This window comes from Labeo rohita, chromosome 14 (genome assembly GCF_022985175.1).
Source record: "Labeo rohita strain BAU-BD-2019 chromosome 14, IGBB_LRoh.1.0, whole genome shotgun sequence".
Classification (NCBI taxonomy): domain Eukaryota; kingdom Metazoa; phylum Chordata; class Actinopteri; order Cypriniformes; family Cyprinidae; genus Labeo; species Labeo rohita.
Window position 1 is genome coordinate 15769433 of NC_066882.1, and position 18045 is coordinate 15787477.

General features: G+C 34.2%; 1 protein-coding gene across 6 annotated transcripts in view; it reads left to right on the top strand.

Moving 5' to 3' along the window:
- The window catches only part of lingo2 (leucine rich repeat and Ig domain containing 2), a 334869-nt gene that overhangs the window by 210645 nt on the left and 106179 nt on the right, over positions 1–18045 (top strand). For all 6 annotated transcript variants that reach the window (XR_007829066.1, XM_051127713.1, XM_051127711.1 and 3 more), the window contains one exon: positions 1829–1905. The gene's annotated coding sequence lies outside the window, so the exon portion shown is untranslated. The remainder of the gene's footprint in view (positions 1–1828; positions 1906–18045) is intronic.

Here is an 18045-nt window from a genome sequence, read left to right on the forward strand (position 1 = left end):
CATTTAATGTCTAAAAAACATTCTTCAAAATATCTTTTGTATTCCACAAGATTTGAAACAACATTCAACATTTTCATTTCTTAAAATGTTCATCCCTTTAAAATTGCCAGTATTACCATTTTTCTAAGTCTAAGACTAAGTCCATTTTAAATTTAGATTTCAGACAGTACTAACCCATGAAGTTTTAAAAGCTTTCTTAACAAAGAAAAAATGTAAAAGTGAATCGGTCTACCCAGGATGCTTTTTGAATGCTTTTCAGTACCGTTTTGACAAAGTGAAAGCGTTTCAGAAAAGAAAAGCTTGAACTATAAAAGATAAAGCAATAGTTATTAGTTAAGCAGTTTCAGAAAAAATCCATAACCCAGACAACTGTCTGAGACTGCCTTTTTATGAATACTAACTAAATTTGGACACTCTGAGCAGGCGTATTGTGTGTAAAGCATGTCATTCTCTTCTTTAAAGAGGAAGCCATTTTATACCACAGTGTCTGAGAAAACAATGACAAGCTGATTGCCCCTATGTGTTATCCATGACGGTGGCTTTGGGGAAACCACCGCTGATGATTAAGGAAGGGGTTGAGATGAATTTTATTTGCTGTCCTCCTCCTGTGGTCCTTTCGCTGAAAGGATACAGCCGGTATGTTTAGGGGAATTAGAGAGGGAAGGCACGCTTTGTCATTTCACCTTGCACAGGTTGAGTTGTCCTACTTTTTCAGTGTGGATTGTAACACCCACAGGCATGAATCAATATCAAGGGTCTTTTCAGCTCGTGCTTTTGAAATGTTATGCTTTCATATGGCACCAAAACTTGCTTCATTATGTTTGAACAAAACAAGGTTATTGCTCCAATACTTCATGGGGAAGATAAACAACGCGGCCTTATGAAACAATATTTCGCAGAGTGCAAATAGAGCCAAGAAGAATTATTTTACCTAGTTTGCCCACATTCAGCAAGGCCATTGATATTCTACAGTCGTCTTGAACTTAGGCACGGAGCATAACAACGAGATCCGGAGGATAAATGATCAAACAGGAGGACAGCTATTGTCCTTGAACTGCTTAATGGGCTACTAATAGCACTGAGTGTCAGGACTGATTTTACAAGAGAGTCCAGAAACAAACTTTCTACTCTTTTTTTTTTTTTTTTTTTTTCCCTTTCCTTTACTGCACAGTTGTCTTCTACATATTCCCCAGCTTTCATTAGCAATTCAGGGCCTGGTGTTTGCATAATCACCTTGCCTCTGTCTACCGCCAGGCCTGTATGGAGAGACTCATTAGTGTCTTTTCAGACAGTAAAAGAAAGAGAGAAATACTGTCAGGATGAAATGATTTCCACAAGGCAGAAAGGAGCGCGAGTGGACTGGGATATAGATATTCCGAATCCTTGCTGCGAGATTTCTGGGTTTTAAATAACAAGAACAATGTACTGTGTCATAGAACAGCTTCCTGTGTAGTGCATAAGAGGATAGAGGAAGCGAAAAAAGGTAAAGCCTCTTTTTTTCAAGTCGGGCTTTGTACATATTACATGATATTGATTGTGCAAAAGTTTCATTGTGGCTTGGCCCAGACTTTGCTGGAAGCGCATATGAAACCCGAGCCCTAGAGATTACGGGTAAAGCCGTGAAACATGGAGCTTGCAGACAGCATTCGCAGTAATGACATACTGTGTTGGTTTTCACATCCGTAAGGGTGTTCCGTTGTGTTCGGAGCTTCTCCAGACTATTGATTGTATGTTTGTTTTGTCTGTTCCTAATTACACCTTATTCTTTTTTCCCCTTCTGTTTCATCTCTTTATTTATTTAATTCATTTGTTTTGTGCTTTCTTGCAGATTTAAGAAGCAAACCCTAACGAGAAGGCTCTTTAGTACAAAAAACATGGCCAAGGGGAAGATCTCTTCTCCATGTGGTGAGCACCTGCCTGTTATTTCCTGATATTTTATGCTGGCACGCCATATTGTTTAGTTCAGATAAATGAGATAAATATGCAAAATGTATTCTGAAAACATCAATCTGCAACAACAAACAAACTAATCAATCTATATTTAACCACATTTCCATTTCAGTGAGCTTTTAAGGTCTCCGCAGACGGCTGTTCAAAGATGTATATTCGCCGTCTAACCCCTTCACACACATGCATAAATATACTGACGTATGCATACTCATTACTGTATGACACAGAGTTGATATAGATTTATTTTCCCAAATGCCTCCAAAAGTCGTGGAAAGCAGGGGGTTGATTGAGCAGCACCGTAATAATCCTGGTACAGTGGAAGTAAGGAATCATGCATCAAAGCGCTTGCCATCTGTAAGAGGGCTCGAGTCCCTCAAGATGCATTAGGTCTCTGTAATGGGTTCGGCAAGGTGCAGCAATAATGGACTGATTCTAGGAACAAAGTTATTGATTGTCATACAGCCAGGGCTGTGCAGAATTCAGAACTGAAGAATCTGCTCCCTTTCGGTTCATAACTGTGCCTCTGAATTGAATTGGCCACACCGGAACAAGAAGAGAAATTTATTGAATTGCAATTCAAAGAAATTCAGCCTAGGTAACGCATTCTGAGAGGTGTTCTGCAAAAATTGGAAATGCAATTCTGCATTCTGTTTGCTACATTGATTTCAATTCAAATTTAGAAAATGGAATTGGAATGTAAATGGTACTAACTGCATGTACTATTTTTTTCTTCATGCATTTTCATCTCCAAGATGTACGTGTGCTATCAGGGTCTGCAAGATGTCTGTTAAAGATCAGTTGATTTGGAAAGCATCTGCTGTGTGCAAACATCTGACAGATGTCTGCAAGATGTCAGTTTTACATACATTCTAAATCATAAACATCTTAAAGATGTTACGGGGAGAGAGAGGCGAGAGGCGAGCGGATCCACTTGCGAGCTTTTATTGGGACGAGACAAAGACATGGTCGTACAGGCAGGGTGAAACAACAATAGCAGACAGGTTTAACGTAGGCGATGCACAATAGAAGTCCGTGAAACAGGCGAGGGTCGATCCGTGGCAAACGTAATCCGTAAGGAGCTGGGCTAGGAGAATAAACCAAAAAACAAGAGCGATAGTCCGAAAAGGCAGGCAGCGGTACAGTCGAGAACGGGGAGCCAGGCGAGGGGAATAAACACTGGGAAATAGGAACACGGGGGTTTTTATAGAGCTGCTGATTGGTCACATGAATTTTACATCTATTTGACATCTGATAGGAAACGTCCTATAGACATATTGCAGATGAGCGAACAATCTAAAAAATAAATCTTGCAGATGTAAATGCAGATGTCAAATCGATGTCTCCAAGATGTACGTGTGCTATCAGGGTCTGCAAGATGTCTGTTAAAGATCAGTTGATTTGGAAAGCATCTACTGTGTATAAACATCTGACAGATGTTTGCAAGATCTCAGTTTTACATACATTCTAAATTATAAGCATCTTAAAGACATCTAATAGATGTATATTCAACATCTGATAGGAAACATCCTATAGATGTATTGCAGATGAGCGAACGATTTAAAAAACATGTCTTCCAGATGTAAATGTAGACGTCAAATAGACATCTCCGTGATGTATGTGTATCAGGGTAGTGAGACAATGGTTGAATTGTTGTGCTAGGAGTAATTGAAGCTTTTTAATCTAGAAATTATAAGAAAAACAATCAAGGCTGGTGGTGTATGAACACATCGGCACAGCCATATGTCATGAAACATGCAGATGTTGAGACTCATCAACGGTACTAAGCTCTAACAAAGTGGTTGGAAAATACATCCTTCGTTTCTAGACAGATAGCTGTTGCTGTGTGAAGATTTTTAGCATAATTAACAATCAACATTTTTAGCAGTTGCATCTCAGTATTGGACTTATTTCAACATATACATATTTCAACCGTAGATGTCTGTCCTGCTAATGTAATGAAAGTGAAAATAAAATTCAAATGCCTGTGGCAGAACACCATGTAGATATTCACAAGTGGGTCTTGATGGCGGTGACTTTTTACCAGAAGGCTTGAGAGTGAGTTTTATGGTTGTCATTAAAATAATGCTACATGACAAGTCTGTGTATAGCATTTTAATGTCAAGAACTTTTTTTTTTCCTTAAGTGGTCTCCCATGTCTCCTGTGACTACTACGTCCTTGGTGTTGATCCTTCCATGAAAATCAGCGGTAGTCTCATAAGATTCCTGAACGCCGAATGAACTTCCAAAGTGTATTGTTAATCTCTTTGGATTTAAGAAAACAAGGGTTGAAAATGTGGCCATCTCTAGACAGCATGCAGCTACACCACTTTTCTTTCTCTTTGTGTCACTATGAATCCCCTGTGTTTTGAGCACTTTCTGGTTAGTGTTCACTTTGGCTTATTGCTCAAAACTGTTCAGCACTGGCCTGCAGGGTAAAAGTGCATTGTTGTGAGTCACGTTGTTTGGTTCCACGTCCATTTGACCTTCCTGTGTGTTTTGATGAGTTATATTCATAATAAGTTTCTCCTTGGTTTTGCTTTCATTTTTTTGTGTTGTATTCTGTAATAGGCGGGGTCATGAAAGGACACATGCTGTGGTCAGGTATGAACTTATCAGTGGCAGTACAGTAGAGGTCAGACAGCAGAGCGTGTGGAATTGTATACAAATCTGTGTGTAGTGGTTGTCTATTTGTCTGGGGTAAAAAAAAAAAAAAAAAAAAACTCACACGCATGTACGCTGTATACCCATGCGAACATACAGCCATGAAATCTATTAAAAATTTATTTCTCTCGCTCTCTCAGTTCCGCTATTTTTCATCCTGCAGATAACCTCTTCTTCTTTGCCTGCACATCCCACAGATTTGGGACCTCGTTTCCTACAGTGGTGTGCACTTCTGCCTGCTTTTTCTGATGCAATATTTAATGTGTCTGTTTAGGGACATATTGAGTTCTGTATGGAATATTTGTTACTGTGTGTCATATTCACTGCACTGATAAAAGCAGCACTATCCTATTCACAATCTACAGTTTCATCCTGGTGCTGGAGTTACAGTAGGTTGCATCATAGGCACTTCTGAAAGAACGTTGACCAAGTGCCTTTATCTTTCTTTATTTCTTTGTTTCTCTTTCTTTTTCATCTTTCTTTCTTCTTTTTCATATATATATATATATATATGCATATACATCCAGTATGCTGGTAATATGCATGCTAATAAGCAGCTACTTCAATTAATAGTGAGAATTGGTTCTTAAAAGTCCAGTAAAGCACTTTCAAACACGTAGCTTTATTCTATGTGTTGACGTAACTTCAACTGAAACAGAAAGAAAGGGTGTATATATTAAGCAGTCCCGCCCCCTTTTAAATAGCCATTAGCGATTTGTTTATAATGTATCACAGCTAGTAGTAATAAAGCTGCATTTGACAACGTGTGGCAGCAACAATCTCATTCATATCGCTATAAAATATACAATTCTATGTAGAATTCAAATGGGTCAGATACTTTTATGGTCTGTCCAACTCACACATATGATCTGCTGCGTGTTATAGTTTCTTTGGACTGGAGCAGATGTGTGCGTGCTGCTGTGGTTTGCATGACACATTGTGAAACCAAATTTCTTTTGCCCCAATGGAAAGCATATTTACACTGTCTGAATTGTTCCTTGTCCCCTATATTGTGCACTACGTGCCGTTCACTGTATAGAAAATACTAGTTCTGTCAACAAGTGATAGAACTCAGCAGCAGCTTCAGTGTGTATTTATAGTGTAGGGGGCGGGACGCTTTGGATTCTAGAGGGCATTTCATTGGGCAGAAAGTTAGATGAGAAGTGTAGGGTGATGTCATCAAAACCGTTGATTCGTATTGGTGGAAGTTAGAAACTGTAAGTTTTAAATGCTTATATTTTGTAAATGCAAATTTTGTCATTGTTTTGAAACACACTAGCTTGTAGACAACCTTAAGGCTAACATATTCATACTAATAGCCAAAAAACTTAAACTTTGATTTAATGGGGTCTTTAAACTATTTTTTTTTTTTTTTTTAATGTTTTGAAAGCTGCATTTATTTGACAGAAATATAACAACAGAAATATAATAATATAACAAAATATAACCTAAAAATAAAATAAAATAAATTTACAGTAATTTACAATTTACAATTTTCTATTTTATTTAGTTTTTACTATTTTATTATATTTGCAATGTGTAATTTTTATGAAATTTGATGTTTGAGCTGAATTTTCAGCAGAAATTACTTTAGTCTACAGTGTCACATGAGCCTTCAGAAATAATTTCTTATTATTATCAATATCAAAAATAGTTGTGCTTCTTAATAATCTTGTGTAAAATGTTATTTTCAGTATTATTTTATGAATATAAAGTAATGAATGCAAAAGAACAGCATTTATTTGAAATTATAAAAATAAATAAATCTCTTGTAAGTATAAGTATCTTTACTTATCTTTACTTATAAATATCTTTCCTTTTGATCAATTTAATGTGTCTTTGCTGAATAAAAGTAAATATTTCTGACCCCAGTCTTTTGAATGGTAATGTAGTAACACTTTAGTATAGGGAACAGTTCTCACTATTAACTAGTTACTTATTAGCATGCCTTTTTATTAACATATTGGCTGTTTATTAGTACTTATAAAGCACCTATTCTGCATGACCATATTCTACATCTCTAATCCTACTCAATACCTGAATTTAACAACTACCTTACTAAATATTAATAAGCAGCACATTAGGAGTTTACTGAGGCAAAAGCCATAGTTAATGGTTTGTTAATAGCAAGAACTGGACCTTAAAGTAAAGTGTGACCGGTAATGTATATAAAAGTTTATATAGTACATATCTTTTTATTAAAGGGGTCATCGGATGCAAACTTCACTTTTACGGGTTGTTTGAACATTAATGTGTGTTGGCAGTGTATGTTCAAATCTACCATATAATGATAAAAATCCATGCAGTGGTTTTTAATTAATCACACCGACAGAGGCCGCTCCCACGATAGTTGATTGACATGAGCGTCTTACCTCAGATCAGCTGTAACAGTCCGACCTCCATTGTTTCGATGCCGAAGCAGAGATGTAAGTTAGACAAGAATATCTCAGATTAAGCGATTGAGGTGTTGTGTTGCTGGATATAATAATGAACATAGTGGTTGTCATCTGAGCCGCTCTATTTATCTATCTTTCTTTCTTTCTTTCTTTCTTTTGACTCTGTCTGCCCCTCTGTGTCAAACTTACTGCAATTACTGAGTTTAATGGTGCAGGTCCAGTTCATTTGGGACTGTGTAGTGTCCAGGTACAGGTCTGTGCAGTTGCACCAGCAATTCCTTTCATGTGCTTTCATTAGTGGATATTATCTGCCATGGCTCTCCTCAAATTCAGTTAGAAAAATCCACTACAGGGACTGTGACTCAGTGATTTAGCTGTGTCATAGCTAACATTAACATTTTAAAGGATGAATTATAACCATCTTTGTGCAACAGTACAAGAGTTGTTTACAACAGAATATATTTATACGCTAGGTCATAAAGCTGCTGATTCAGAGAGGGAATATAGTTGTGTCTGAGTGAGTATATTTGTGTCCACCTTCATATCATTAGCATACACAAACAACAGAGATGCAACTCTAAATACCACAGCCATTTGTCACAGTTAACACATTTCAACCTTAGTTACTGTCTAATTCACAGAGCTGAGGGAGACAGAGCCAGTTACAAATGGCAATTAAATACACTGAGGTAAAACAGTGTGCGTCTGTTCTGAGCAAAGCTTCATGATTTGAACAGGAAGTAATGAGGCTAAAAATATGCATTGTTCCCTTTGGCAATGGTGCGACTTAGATTTCAAATCAATAGTTTCCTTGGAGTACATCACACATAGTTTTACATCTTGCACTCTTGTCTTTCTCTAGAAGATCAAAGATGGGCTCATGCTAAATGTCACATGACCTCAATGCAATGCAAAAGCCCTCTTCACCTCTGCATACAAAATGACTGAAATATTCAGCTGCTTCTGTATGGGAAGAGATCAGAGATCCACTTTTGTTTCACAGCAAGGGCATAATGCCTTTCATTGCTATTCAACAGTAAAAATTGCTTCGTATTATAGTTTATAAGCACTTAGCATGCGTGCAAAGAGGAGGAAATGACTAATGATGTGCCTGCGCATCTCAACAATTAGGCTAATATTTAGACAGACAGTATGGTTTATTTAAAAAGTGACTTCAGGCATATTTTGTGTAAAACATCATTTTCATTAGATTGAAAGTGGAAAAAGCCAGAATATGTTTTCACAAGTTTTCAGAGAGTTGGTTTACTTGATGGTCTGCGGTCTGCTCATCATTCTCCCAGTCTAGGCAATTTTTGAAATGCCTGTCACAACATTGATGCAGCTTGGATTGAGATGATGAAATCTTCAAAATCTGTCTGTAAGATTTTTAACTTCTCTAGTTGAAGACAGACCCTTCTTGTGATCTCATTTGTTACAGGAGAAAGACAAAAGGAGATTCCTGATGACATCAGCGGAGTAAAATTTGCATGGTAGCAGTAAAAGACCCCAATATGCCATACTAAATCATCCCTAATATTTCAGAAGCATGTGAGCCATAATTACTGAAAATGAGGAGGTATAATTGTGTCAAACACAGCTCACAGGCAAGATCTGTTGCTCAAGCAAATCCATAAATGTAATCAGCACTAAGCCTGTATAAAGGTAAAATGAGTCATATTCTGGCAAGGAAGCACCAACAAGAAGAGAATGACTGACAGACAATACACACATTTAATTTATTTTTTTAGGGTATCATAATGATGAAGGCAGACAGCCAAAACATCTGTTTTTATGACCTGCTTTAACTGAATTTGAATAATGATAAATTCTTGTAAATTGTGGATTAGATCTCACAAATTAGACTGTTTCTCAGAATAGAAGGGAAAAAAAGTCAGAAGATAAAGAGATAAAAATAACAGTTCTATTTATTTATTTATTTGTTTGTTTGTTTGTTTATATCTGTGACAGAAAGTCTTCCATACATACACTGGCTTTCAAAAGTTTGGAATCAGTAAGATTTTTAATTTGTAGTCTCATAGGCTCATCAAGGCTGCATTTATTTGGTATATATATATATATATATATATATATATGAAAAAGAATCACAGGTTTATATATATATATATATATATATATATATATATGAACCTGTGATTCTTTTTCAGGATTCTTTGATGAAGAATAAAATAGTTATAAAATGTTAGAAAGAACAGCTTTTTTTTTAAATAGAAATCTTTTCTAACAATATAAGTCTTTACTATCACTTTTTAGCAATTTAACACATCCTTGCTTAATTAAAATATATTTTTTTCTATATATATATATATTTTTTTTTTTTCAAAAAAAGAAAGAATAAAATAATACTGACCTCAACATTTTTAACTATAGTTTTTGTTACAAAAGTGTATGTTAAATAAATGCTGTTCTTTTGAAAAAAAAAAAAAAACAGAAAAGAGTTATTTTACACTGTAATGATATTTTACAATATTACATGTTTCTGTATTCTTGATAAAATAAATGCAGCCATGATGAGCAGAAGAAACTTATTTAAACTTATCTTACTGATCCCAAACTTTTGAACGGCAGTGTTAGAGACTCTAAAACATAAAAAGTAGTGATTTATATATTTATTCTGTTGTACTTAATTTATACATATGATAATCCAAAGACTTTGATAGAATATCATCTCGCAATTCTGACCCTTTTTTTCTCTCTTAATTCTGAGTTTACATCTCACAGTTCTGACTTTTTTCTTGCAAGTTTATATCTCAGAAATTAGGCTTTTTCTCAGAATTGAGAAGGAAAAAAAAGGCACAAGATATAGAGTTATTTATTTATTTATTTATTTATTTACCTGTGACAAAAACTCTTCCATACATAAGAGACTCAAAAATATAAAAAAAGTAACAATTTATTCAGTTTTCCACTGTTTTTGCTTCGTTCATACATATGATAATCTAAAGATTGCCAAGACTTTGACAGAATCCTTCAAATGCTAGTACAAACATCAGCAGATGTTTTGGCGGTGTTGAATAAAAGTTGCTATAACAACTTTTTCCCTTATGAGTCTGCTATAGGAAGTTAGTTTGAATGAACATGCAAAGGCTATTATTAAGTTGTTAGTGCATATGCGGGGGTGGAAATTGAGTGAGAATTTCTGGAATAAATTCAAGACCTCTGTGGATGTTAGGAGGAGTATACTATCTAGCGCTGCTGTTGTCAAACCACAGCGTGTCAACCACGTCTCAGCACCAGTCAACAACCCAGTCAGTGTGAGGCTTCTGTTGCAATTTAATTAGACCAGATGAGTCTTGTTCAGCCAAAGACTCCCTCACAGGGGACAGCCAAAATGTCAGCCACGATCTTGCACACTTTTAATTAAAAGAAATGTGAGCTGTATTGGTGTGCGACGGCTACTTGTTTTGTTTGCCGTGTTGTTGTCCACGGTTAATTGCTATTAAAGGAGGACATACGACTAAACAGACGAGGTTTGCTCTAATTCTTTGTCCAGCTTGAAACGCTTGACATTGGATTTGGCATTTTGCTCCAGTTGTTTGTGAGGTGAGACATCAGTTATTACTGAGCCATGGAAATTAATTTACTAATTGCATTATGATTATGTTTCTACAACCACAGCTACTGCTGTTACAAACTGAGCAATGGTGTTAAACACCAGCCGAATGTTTTTTTTTTTTTTTTAAATGAATCCCTTTTGTTTTGTACATAATAGGAAGCTTATCAAGACTGATAATAAATCATTTTTAAAAAATCCCTCAGTTTAGTCAAATGTGATGACATTAAAATGAAATTAGAGAGCAAATAAGTGATTGTAAGTGATTTTATATCCAATGTGCGCTTTGAAAGAATAGCAAATTTGCACAGTGGATTTGTCAGACCAATGAGAGGATCGCTGGTACTGCACGCAGATTAGGTTAATGAAACGTTGCAACAAAGCCATCTTTAACTTTGTTGGGTGTCTCAACACCCAGTACATGTCTATTCTTATCTTCACATTAGTTTTGAAACTTTTCAGAACAAACATATTTCAAAGATGTAGCAATGTTTTTATTATGCTGCTTGAGGTATGTATTGCGGCTGTTCAGAATTCAAATATCCAGGTAGTGTTGCTAAAGGTTAATGCTCCATCGTGTTGGAAATTTCCACTACACCAAACCCAACCCTAAACCTATTCCATGCACTGTAAAAAAAAAATAATAATAATAAAATAAAATATCCAAGTAGTGTTGCTAAAGGTTAATGCTCTATTGTGTGGAAATATCCACTAGACCAAACCCAACCCTAAACCTATCCATACACTGTAAAACAATAACAACAACAGAAAAAACACAAGGCAAGGCAAGGCAAGTTTATTTATATAGCACATTTCATACACAAAGGTAATTCAAAGTGCTTTACCTAAAAGGAAGTAGAATAATCATAAAAAAAAATAAATAAATAAAAACAATAATCACAAAAAAAACAAGCAGAATAATCATAAAAACAATAATCACAACATTAAAACAAAGAATTTAAAAACTTTGAAAATGATTTAAAAATGTATTTAAAATAATTTTCAGTTAAAAATCGAAAAGGATTATACATAGTGCAATCAGTTCGGACGTAACTTAAAATAATTTGTTACCCTCCTGCTTTAAAATTTTAAGTTCAGTCAACTCAAATAAGTTTAGTCAACTTGAAATGTTAAGTTGTACTAAGTGACAACTTAGATATTTGAGTTGACTAAACAAAAAAAATGTGGTTTGTTAAACTTAAAAGCTGGGCTTGTTACCCACCTACCTTAAAATTTTAAGTTGAATGAACTCATATAGCTAAGTTGTCACTTAGTAAAACTTTATTTTTTTAAAAAAAAATAAGGCAGCCGGGTAACAAATTATTTTAAGTTGACTCAACAAATAAATGCAAAAGTGATATAAAAACGCATTTGTTAAAGGAGAAGTCCACTTCCAGAACAACAATTTACAGATAATGTACTCACCCCCTTGTCATCCAAGATGTTCATGTCTTTCTTTCTTCAGTCGTAAAGAAATTGTTTTTTGAGGAAAACATTTCAGGATTTTTCTCTATATAATGGACTGATATGGTGCCCCGAGTTTGAACTTCCAAAATACAGTTTAAATGCAGCTTCAAATGATCCCAAATGCGGTTGTAAATGATCCCAGCTGAGAAAGAAGGGTCTTATCTAGCAAAATGATCAGTTATTTTCAAAAAATACAATTTAAATACTTTTTAATCTCAAACGTTCGTCTTGTCTTGCTCTGCCTGAACTCTGTGTATTCTAGTTCATGACAGTTAGGGTATGTCGAAAAACTCTGTATTTTCTCCCTCAAATTCAACATTGTCCTATATCGCTGTTTTACCTTTTTTGTTAAGGGTGTTTGATCTTCTTTGCATGTTCACTTTGCAAAGACTGGGTTGGTACTTCTGCAGTGATATAGGATTTTTTTTTTAAATGATTTTTGAAGTTGAGGGAGAAAATACGGTCAGACTTTTTCGACATACCCTAACTGTCTTGAGCATCCCCCTGGTTGCATTTTCAGATCATCAGTCATCAGAGCTCAGCGAACACTGGCAACAGATGTGGAGATTTACCATTTACCATTTTTCATTTCAACAAGCTGATTACTCACACAAACGCCCACATATCTTGTTTTTAAGCCATTTAATGTTTGATTTTGACTTGACAAAGTGGTTGTATCTAAATGTATGAGTTGCTAACTTACTTTATTTAAGTAGCCTTCCCATTAATGGCATTTTATTGTTTATTCAGACTGTTTTGCGAATGTGCATGAACACAAGAGGCGGGGTTTATCACGTGAGCCAATCACAGCCGAACATAACCAGTCATATCCAATCATATTGCTATGGAGGCATTGCCTCCTCTCACAGGACTTACCCTCATTCATTCTCAATTACCCCCCACCAAACTCACGACATGCTTTAGGGGGTCTATTAAAACTTAGTGGGTTTAGGGGAGGCAAGAGAAACGTAGACTCCTGCTGTAACTTTACCTGCTGGTATCGTTGTTGGACAATGATGTGATTTCAGAATGAGTGATTTATATGCTTTGTCATATTTTGTAATATTTGCGTTACTTTATTTTTGTACTGATTTTTTTTCTCATCCAATTATTTGCAGAGACACTGCCTCCTCAAAGAAAATGGCCCTGATAGTATAGTATATATAGTACAGAAAAGAAGACTGTGATGGTGAAGTATTTTTGCCTTTAGGGTTAGAGATTTTCAGTTTTCATAAGACTTGTTATAAGGGGTTGTTAAAATATTTCTGTCCTCCTTTCATTTCGCCCCTCGCTGCTTTGCTATTAGTACTGTAAGCTGTGGTAGTTTGACCCAAGAGGGGAGCTCTAACCTACTTAGAGTGTCCTGTTCTCCTGCTGCTTTTCTTCTGCTTCTTTTCCCCTTCTTTTGTTTGTTCACTGGAAATATGAGGATCCTAATTAAGCTGTGCCAGATAGGAGCTAGAGCAAGAGAGGCTCCTGTTGGCCAACTGTGAGCGGCTCTCCACAAGCTTGGAATTAATGTTTAATTTATTTCTTGTTTATGATTTATTGATGCAGTGGTGCATGTGTGCGTGTGAGTGTCTGCGCTGGGTGTGTAGGAAGAAGAGACAGCATTGTGTTGGATGTAACTAGGTCATTTTTATACTGTGCTTGTGTAATGCATTATCAGCGCTGGCAAACATGCTCTTAAAGTTTATTGCGTCCAGAACTATTTACAGGACATAAGACTTGGATCATGGATTATTTCTGCAGTGTTTGTTCTGTTGCGTTTCTATGAATACATCAATACAAACACACACACACACATACTCGCTAGAAAATATTATTTATTTATTTACTCACCCTCATGTTGTTCTAAACCCATATGATGTCATATTTTAAAAGTAGAATTATTAAAAAATTAAAAAATGTATATTACACTGATTTACTTTTAAATAATTTTCACTTAGAAACTACTTGTAGATTTTAAAATAACAATAGAAATAGAAAGACTAAAATAGTATTTCCTGGTAACAATATTCTCTAGTAGTATTTATTAAAAATTCCAAAAATATATATGTTACGTTATATTATATTATATTATATTATATTATAGTATATTATATTATATTATATTATATTATGTTATATTATATTATACACTGAAAAAATGGTGTAGAATTTACTTTGAAACAATTTTCTCAAAAAAAAAACAAAAAAAACAAAAACAATAATAATTACAAAGACTGAAATGTATGTTCTTGGTAATTATACTCCAATAATCTTTTATTTACAAACAAAAACATATATTATATTATATTATATTATATTATATTATATTATATTACAGTATATTATATTATTATATTTATTTTATTATATTATATATTATTATATTATATAACAAAACTCAAAAAATTCACAAATAATTACAGAGACTGAAATGTATTTTCTTGTCAATTGTATTCATAATACTTCATAATCTTTTATATTATTTTATATTATTACATATTAAATGGTGTAGAATTTACTTTTAAACAATTTTCACTAAAAAATTCAAATATATGTCAAACATATTTTTTTTAAAATGTCCATCACTATATTATATTTACTTTTAAACAATTTTCACTCAAAGACAATTCACAAATAATTACAAAGACTGAAATGTATTTACTTGTTAATTGTACAATAATCTCCAATAATCTTTTATTTACAATTTTTAAATATTATATTATTGTTTTATTATATTATTTTATTATATTATATTATATTATATTAGATTAGATTAGATTAGATTAGATTAGATTACATTATTAATAAAGCCATTAATGGGTAAACAGATTATTTAATAAACCACTACTTTATATGATATGTCATATAAAGTAAATACTAAATACTTTATACTAAATATGTCAAACATATTTTTTTTAAATACCCATCATCCCTTACTGATGCAATATTTGAGATAGATAGATAGATAAATAGATAGATAGAGATAGATAGATAGATAGATAGATAGATAGATAGATAGATAGATAGATAGATTGATTGATTGATTGATTGATTGATTGATTGATTGATTGATTGATTTTACATGTTTCTAAGTGGGCTTTTCATATGCAGAAAAGGCTACAATATGCCAATAGTCAAATTTTTTGCTTGCAAGACTATATGAATGCATAGCACATTAGCACACTGGCAAACAGAGGTGAATAAGAAGCACTGAATGTGTAAGTCATCACACACAGAGACACATGTGAACTGCATGGAAATGGTGTGTAATTGTAAGCTGATCGCATGCATGTGTATTAGGGCTTAAGTCAAGTTATCCGGATCTGTAAAGGGTAATACACACTTAGATTCACAAAATCTCTCTCTCTCTTTCTCCAGTTGTGCAGACAATAGTAAGCTAAGTAGTAGCACAGGTGGCTTACACCTTTTCGCATGGGAAAATGCAGATCCAAGGCTCTCTGGTGGCAGCTTGAGTCACAGCGGGATAGAATCTCTCAGTTTCTTTCAGTCTCACCCTTTTAGCGCACAGTCAGCCACTTCAAACATGACGGGATACTCAGTAGCATGCGCAGCCCACCATGAGACCAGCTTTAAGTTCCTGCAAAACAGGCAGGATCACTGGGTGTGACTGTGAGATGCTGACTGACTGAACAGAAAGGGGACGAAAAGGCAGATAAATACATATTTCATTGAATTTTACAGTATGTGATGCAATGCTGGAGATTGTAGAAGGGAGAGGGAAACTTTGAGAACATATTTTACTCACTGATCCAAGGCATGGGAGACAATAGGGTGGGTTTCCAAGTCCTTAATATTTTTAGTAAATTGATGAATTTTAAGGAGCTTGTCAGTACTGAAATTTTAATAAATTAAATTGTTAATTTAATACATAAGACAAAAAAATCTCTACTTTCTATTTATGTCAATTATATTTATTTTATAATATATATATATATATATATATATATATATATATATTATAAATTTATATTATATTTAAATATATATTTTTTATTTTTTTATTAAAATCTTAAATATGAATGGTCAATTTATTATTAAGTGCTTTATTTATAAATATTTACTTATTTATTTATTTACTTAATGTAATTTATTGTTAATAAATTGTATATTGTATAAACTATTTTTACATTTTTGATTGTGATTATAATAATAAATGGCTATAATGTAAATAAATGAATGACATCTGTTTTTTATATTAAAATATAAAATATAAATTGTCACTTTATTATTATTAAGAAATTGTTGTATAATTATATGGCCATATATATTGATTTATATTATATTATATTACATTATATTATATTATATTACATTATATTATATTATATTATATTATATTATATTATACTAAAAATAGTGCAAATTTACTTTGAAACACACAAATTTCACAAATAATGACAAAGACTGAAGTGTATTTCCTTGTTAATTATACTCCAATACTCTTTATTTACAAATTTTAAATTATATTATATTATATTATATTATATTACATTATATTATATTATATTATATTATATTATATTATATATTATATTATATTATATTATATTATATTATTATTAAAGCCATTAAAAGGTAAACTGTTTCTATAATAAATGGCTACAGTCATAAATAATGACATACTGTGGCTTATCATTCAACATAATGGAGGGATTTTTTTAACCATGTCACACTGTTTTATTCTGCTTGCAACAATGGATAAATTAAACTTTTTTGCTGACTTTGTGATCAAAGTATTCCATCATCTAGTAAGTAATGTTTCACAGACATAAAAAGACAGAATGCTGACTTTTAAGTCAACTGTATCAAACAGTTATCACAGCACAGCACATATCAAAGTATGATTTTCTGATATTTACAGTATAAAAAGATCTACCCATACACTTTCACAGAGGCCTGGGTTCAACCCCAAATATTCACTGACCCTAAAACCACCCCTGAATTCAAGAGAGAGTATGCTAATACTAAGCACACACACATGCGAAGGTCAGAAAATCACACCTACTTTGCAGCATGGGAGGCTTGGGTTTGACCTCATGAAGTCAGGATAGAGTAGTTGAGGGGCTTGCGGTGAACTGAACTCCCTGTGGCGCTGAAAAGGAGGTGGAGGAAGAGTACAGAGGTCCTTCATGAGGTCACAGGTTTCATATTTGAATCTGAAAATGTTTGTTCTTTTAACAGAAGAATGGCAGCATTAGAAGTTCTTAACACACATGAGTATTAAGAGTGTTTCTGTGATTTGGTTTAATGTTAAAGCAGGCAGGACAGAATATGACCATATAAAATTGTTTGTAAGGGTGTCTCTGTAGCACTAAGCCAGCATGATAAAAGCCAAACTGGTGAATGCCAGATCTGACCCACAAAGATAAACGCAAATATAGGGCCGTATCCGCCTGCTGCAACTCACTCGGGGGTGAAGCCCATCTGAACAATGCTTCACAGCTGATAGACCTCAGTCCTTGGTGTAAACAGAAACAAATGTGGCATTTGGAAAATAGGCTGTAAATAAGAAACTAGAGCACGCTGGGTATGTGTGATTGAGGAGGGAGAAAATTGCCCATTTGTCAGTTTAGATAAGGTCAGTGTTTAAATCGGCCCGGCTACAATAATCGAATGCAGCAGGGGTGGATGCCCCGCCAGCTGCAGCTAAAAAAAGTGTGGCAAGAGTCACCCACGCCCCTAACAAACTCATCACAGAGCTAGATCCGGACTGCTAGCAGTTGTATGCGGAGTGCCCTGAAAAACAATGGCTGAGAAATAGTAAATGAGTTCAAAGGGTGATGTTAGCGCTTAGTCAGACTTATTTAGGTTTCGTTTGTCTCGAAGGAATTCATGAATGTAGCACTGAAGTATTTATTGCTTAAATGGCTGTGGTTTTGTTCTTATGCGACTGGATCTCACATGAATGCGTTTTGCTGTTACTTTGTTTGTGTGGCATGAAACCATTGCACATAGTGTCTGACAGCATGTTGGCTAATTAAGTAGCCA